This window comes from Eupeodes corollae, chromosome 3 (genome assembly GCF_945859685.1).
Source record: "Eupeodes corollae chromosome 3, idEupCoro1.1, whole genome shotgun sequence".
NCBI lineage: Eukaryota > Metazoa > Arthropoda > Insecta > Diptera > Syrphidae > Eupeodes > Eupeodes corollae.
The window spans coordinates 59,487,103-59,493,868 of record NC_079149.1 but is presented as its reverse complement, the minus strand read 5'-3'; positions in this window follow the sequence as shown (position 1 = coordinate 59,493,868).

Genomic DNA, 6,766 nt, shown 5'->3' with positions numbered 1-6,766 from the left:
TATTGAACGAAAATATTTTGGTTATCGGTTTCGTTTCGTTTGAAAAAAAAAGAAAATACAAAAATAAATAATCAACGAAAAGCATGAGTGCGCTATCGAGTAGATCTCTTCTAACACACAATTGTATTTGAAATTTTAATTATATCTTTGTTTCACTTATGGGTATGTTTTTGAGATTTTAGTGTGAGTGAGTGAGATATTTTAGAAATGACGTCATGGAGATTGTCCATGGGGTGACGGTGAACTTGTGTTTGGGTTGCGTGAATGTGAAAGCCGAAAAGTACGATGAACTTTTTAACGAAACGATAATAAAGAATGTTGCCATTTTCGCACTAGTACAAAGTGTTGCTGAGATAGAAAGTATTAGTTATGAGAAAATAAAACTATTGTTAAAGAAAATCTAGGTTGTTTTAATTTTTGTAGGTTATGGGGAGCTACTCTTTTTTTCAACTATTTATTAAACACCAAAAAACAACAAATCTAAAAATATAATTCAGTTTTAAGAAAATTTGAAACTTACTATTTTGTAGTCAAGTTGTCTTTTCTCTAGACAGAAAAAGCCAAATCTGGAAGATCGATTTTTTGTAGGTGTTTATGACGTTGGTCTTATAAATAATCCATGTTTTTTAACGTCGAGGTCTGAAAACAACATGGCAGAAAATCGACAAAAAAAGAGTGAATGGTTAGATTTTTCAGATATTGTCAATTTTTTAAACTGATGATTCTTAACAGTAAGTACACTCTACGATTTCGAGCTAATGGTAATTTTTTTTGAGGATATGAATCGGAAATTCAGCTCTTTTCCAATAAAACTTTCGACCAATGGACGATCTGGGGGAAGGCCGTATGAGATTTAATATAATTCAAAATTTTTTTTAAAGATTTGTTTGTAATTTAACGACATTGACAAAAAGTGGTTTTCTGTCAAAAACAACTAACATTTTTGTTTCACGCAATTTAGAATGTAGAAAAACTCTAGTAATGCCTAAATTATTTAATAAAATTTTAATACTCAGGTTCCTAAAAAGAAATCTTCAAAAACAGATCGTCAATTCGATATTAAGTTGCCTTTAAGTACCTGATACTCGGCCGCAATTACATTTCATTTTTCTGACGAACATAAGTAGTGAACATTGAGGTATTTTTAACTAGCGACTTTTAGGAGCTATATAATGGCAAGTATTGCATTCGTAAAAATTCAAACTCGAGCTTTTAATTAAACAAAGCTATACTGATTTAAAAAAAAAAAAAATTAAGTCGATGTTCAAATGTTAGACATATGTGCATTCAAGAGGACACAAGCGTCCACATGTTTTTCTCAAAACTAACCTCTGTCTATCAACTCCTACTCTCACATCCCCGTGGTGAACATCGGGTGCCTAGTACCTCAACTGGAGATTGGGTTCTAACCCCAGTGGAAAGTTGTTGAGGCATCAAACGAAAGAGGGGGGAGAGGTGTTTCCACTAAGGCACCCCTCCTTATCCAGACGGCAGCGGAGGAATTCCCGAGATGGAATCAACGGTGGCTTCTACAGTTTCAGTAGGTTGAACTACTTAGTGAACACCTTATAGGGCTTCTTCGACTTATTCGGAGCCCAGGCATATAAGGAGCGGTTTTATCCGGCTTCCCATCCTTGGAGTTATACTTAGGATCTGGCCCTCCAGGTTGGGGGTTGGCGTCGGGGTGATTTCCTTCTTTCATAGTTGCGAAGCACCAACAAGCCTCGGATACGGACAGATTTACTGTTGACAACCAACGCAAACGAATAAAGGACAACGAACTTCGGATATGCACGTGGAAAGTTAGGTCCCTTAACAGACCAGGTGCGGCCGAAGAATTAGCGAATGCCCTAGACCGCTATAAAGCAGATATCACTGCCATCCAGGAAATACGATGGGATGGGCCGGGCAAAAAGAGGATAAAAAACTGCGATATTTACTATGGTGGCTGCTACCACGAAAATCAACAGCGCTTGTTTGGATGCAGCTTCGTCATTGGAGCCAGACTTAGGCAAGAAGTCTTGAGCTATAGGTGCATCACTGAGCGCCTCTTGACCATACGCATCAAGGCTAAATTCGGCAACATTAGCCTGATATGCCCGCCCCGCACGCCCCCACAGAAGAGAAAGACGACAACACCAAAGATATGTTCTTCGAGCTCTTAGACAAAACATATGAGCAGTGCCCTAGCTACGATATTAAAATAGTCCTGGGCGATTTTAATGCCAAGCTAGGAAGGGAAGACATCTTTGGTGGAATAATCTGGAAAAACAGCCTGCACGACAACACTTCCGAAAACGGATTCAGGCTCATAGATTTTGCTGCGGGGCAAAACGTCATGGTAGCCAGTACGCATTTTTTTGGACTTCTCCAGATCAATCTACCTTCAACCAGATTGGCCATATTGCGATCGACGCCAGACACACTTTCAGCATCATGGATGTCCGAACTTTCCGAGGAGCTAACATCGACTCGGACCACTACCTCGTTGTAGCCAAGGTAGCACTTCGGATTTCCAGACCCAAGGCAAAACAGGGAGGTGCTGGGAGAAGGTACAACGTCGAACGGCTACAATCGCCAGAGATCGCCAAATCCTTTTCCGACCGAGTTACAAGTAACCTCTCTCGAAGTTCTCTGCCGCCAACACAATGTATCGAAAGCCAGTGGCAACATTGCCAAGATGCAATCAGAGAACCCGCCTCTGATGTGCTGGGTTTCAAACAGCCACCAACAAGGAACCCCTAGTTTGATGGGGAATGTCGGCAGGCAAATGCAGCCCAACAACAGGCACGCAAGTCGAACCGCAGTCAATGCTGCGGATATGGAAGGACCACTTCTGCAGACTGTATAACGGCGACAACGAACTGAATTCCGCTGTCAGGCAGGATGATCCATTCAACATACGATGAAAGCCAACAATCCCGTCCTCCCGACTTAGACGAAGTAAAGATTGCCATATCTAAGTTGAAGTCTAATAAAGCTGCTGGAGCAGATGGCTTGAATGCCGAGCAGCTGGGGATAAGTTGGTTAGGAGCATGCACCAACTTATCTGTAAGATATGGTCGGAAGAAAACATGCCCGATGAATGGAACCTCAGTATTGTTTGCCCGATCCTGAAAAAAGGGTACCCTCTAAACTGCACCAACTATAGAGGAATAAGTCTACTTAACATCGCCTATAAAATCTTCTCTGCCGTAATATGTGAACGTCTAAAGCCCATCGTCAACAACCTGATAGGTCCTTATCAGTGTGGTTTTAGACCAGGAAAGTCCACAGTTGATCAAATATTCACATTACGGCAGATCCTGGAAAAAACTCAAGAACACTAAATCGACACCCACCATCTTTTCATCGATTTAAAGGCCGCATATGACAGCATCTACAGGGACGAGCTGTATAGAGCCATGTCTAGTTTTGGCATCCCTGCCAAACTAGTCCGTTTGTGCAGGATGACCATGGAGAATTCAAGCTGCTCCATAAAGGTTCGATGTCAAAAAAGGTTTTAGACAAGGTGATGCGCTGTCATGTGTTTTTTTTAACATCGTGCTTGAAAGAATAGTGCAGAGCTCACACGTCAACACTAGAGGCACTGTCTTTCAAAAGTTTGTCCAATTACTGGCATATGTTGATGACATTGACATAATCGGATGAACTCAGCGTGATGTCAATGGGGCTTTTGTAAGTATTGAGGCAGAGGCGGCTAAAATGGGTTTAACGGTTAATGAGGGCAAAACAAAGTACATGCTGTCGTCAAAAAAGGACATACAACATTTGGTCAAAACGTCACCATCGACAGACGTAACTTTGTGGTAGTCAAGGTCTTCGTCTACCTAGGCTCCGCTGTAAACGCAGAAAACAACACCAGCGCTGAGATCAAACGCAGAATAACTCTTGCTAACTGCTGTTTCTTTGGACTAAGAAAGCAATTGAGTGGTAAAGTCCTCTCTCGAGGGACCAAAGTGTCACTATATAAGACCCTTATCATCCCCGTCCTGCTATACGGTGCAGAAGCATGGACTATGACAAAAGCGGATGAAAGCACCTTCAATCAGTTCGACAGAAAAGTTCTTCGTGTGATCTACGGTCCCGTATGCATCGAAGGGGATTGGAGGAGAAGATAGAACGACGAGCTTTACGGACTGTACAGCGACGTAGACTTAGCCAGAAAGGAAAAAGTCCAACGACTAAGATGGCTGGGTCACGTAGAGCGCATGGAAAGCCATGCTCCGGCCCGGAAAGTCTTCGAATCCACACCCACAGGACAGCGCAGTAAGGAAGACCGCGGATCAGGTGGCGCGCACAAGTGGAAGGTACCTCACCCAACTTGGAGCTCGAAACTGGAGACATCTAGCTAGGGACCGAGCTAGATGGAGAAGTTTGTTGGGTGAGGCCCTAATTCACACAGGACTGTAGCGCCACCTTAAGTAAGTAAGTAAGTAAGGTTTTTTTGGGAAATAAAATGGCATTTAAATTGTTGAGAAAAACTTATTTTTCAGATGCATTTTTAAATCTTAAAATGTAATCAATATTTTTAAACAGACTTTTTGGAAGGCATTAGCAAGTTCTAGCGACCTAGTCCTGAATTTTATTTCTTTCAACATTGATTTTCTGTTGAATACAAAAACTTTAAATATCTTGAAAAATTAAATAACTCTACGTTTTGAATCGAACTTGCTTGGAGCTCTAGAACGGAGATTTACGAATTTCAATAATATAAATGTCCCAAAAACAGCAAAAGTTACACTTTTGTTAAACTAATGGCTATTTGAAAAACATAATGAACTTTTTATATCTAAGGATATAAAAGCTTTGAATCTTTTGACATTTGAAGTGAAAAGAGATTCTGAAACGTGTAATTTGTGAGTGCAACTCAAAACTTTCAACTTATTTGTTTACCTTAATTTGTTTTTATTTATTTTTGAAATTATTTACTTAAGCACCTATTTTCTTATCAAACATTTTTCTCTCTACAATTTTTAAGTTTTGTTGACTCCTATTTTCTAGCGTCAACTCCAATTTTTTCTGGGTTTTTGAATTTTTCTAGCGTTTTTCGCATTCATAGAAATGGCAACAAAAACAAGGACAACATGCTCTTAAAAATGGCATATTTAGAAAATTGTTGAAATCTTGGAATGCTTTCATATTATTTAGAGAGTCGAGGAAATTAAATAGTTAGACTATATGTACCTCAATGGACAACAGCGTTCTAAAATAATTTAATAACTAAAGTTGTCACTTTAGCCCTTGAAATGTGTACCTTTAAGGTTAAGATACACATTATGTTATTTAAATTTCATAAGCCTCCTTCCCAGAACATTTTTAAGCAGTGAGTAAAAACTCGTCTATATGTAAAGCGTGCCTCACCCCCCTTATTAAAAGTCTGCATCCGCCATTACCTAAGGGACTTCATTTGCAGTAAAATGCAACCGTTGAACGCAACTAGTAACTTTTTCAAGTGTCGTGAACTTCCAACTCGGAACTTTACTTCACTAACGTCTACCTTTATTTATGGAGTTTTTTTTGAAAACCAATTTGTTTCAATTTAAGCAGCATTTTTTTTAAAGTTTTTATTTCTTAATAAAAAAACTGCGACAGGATTTTGCTAAGAAAATTAAGTTCTATTCAAATTTTAAAGTCCATGCCATCATTTTTTTTGGAGAGTACTTTCAGCAGTTTTTGTTTTTTGAAAATAAACCTTCAGTTCGATTTTTATCAAAATTTTTCCAAATGTCAAAAACGTAATTCTTCGTTGCATACAATTATTATGGAATTAATATTATTTTTTTCATATAAAATTCGAGGTGAAAAAAACGTTTTTTTATAGATTTTTTGGTTTTATAAAAAAAAAAACAATTAATACTTTTTTTCAAAATTCTACTTTTGGTATCACGTCACATTAAATAATGTATAATTTAACTCAAGGTATCAGTTCTTGAGATATTAAGGATTAACGTAGCATCCGATGTGAAAATGGGTCTTGTTTTGATGCAAGAATACAATGGCTAAATAAAAACAGCTTTCTAATGTTCACAAAAAACAACCAAACATTAAGATTTCGTGGTAAAAAAAAATTGTATTTTAAGAATACACCCCATTTTTACCGAAAAAACATTCAAATAATTTGAAATCAATTTGCGGGTTCCCTTAAATTCAACCATAAGTTGAATTAGTTGTTTTTTTTTGGGATACCTTCGAGTTAGTTTTTTGAGAAAAAATGTTTCGCTAATTGTGACTTTGAAATATTCACCATTTGCGTGTAGTCCAGTGATATTAGATTTTCAGCTCTGAAAAATTCCCACATACCTAAAGTTTGGTACTTACCTTTACGACATCGTTGTAAACAACGTGCTAAAAGTCAACATCTGTATCATGTTCGCATCAAAGGATAGGGTATCCGGGTACCGTTTTGATAGAGTTTTACGTGTAAAATAACAGCTAATAAAAACAGCTGAGATGTCAAAAAAGGAATCCAAAGGTGTCCAAGAATTTCTGGGGTATGTTTGTAGGTATCTGACAGAACAGCTGATTCAGGACATGGTTGAATTTCAAGAAACTTGAAAATTGATTTAAGTTTTTTGTATTTGTTGGTAAAGAAAAAGATACAAAATGTTAGTTGAAGTTGTGTTTGAGGATGTTCTGTGCATAAGGGACGATGAAGAAGCTTTTTGCCTCCGAATTTATGAAGGTAATCGTCTTCGTTTCTGTTAAACGTAAATCGTTTAAAACTGGAGATTTCGCAAGTAAATTATTAAGCGTATAGAATTCC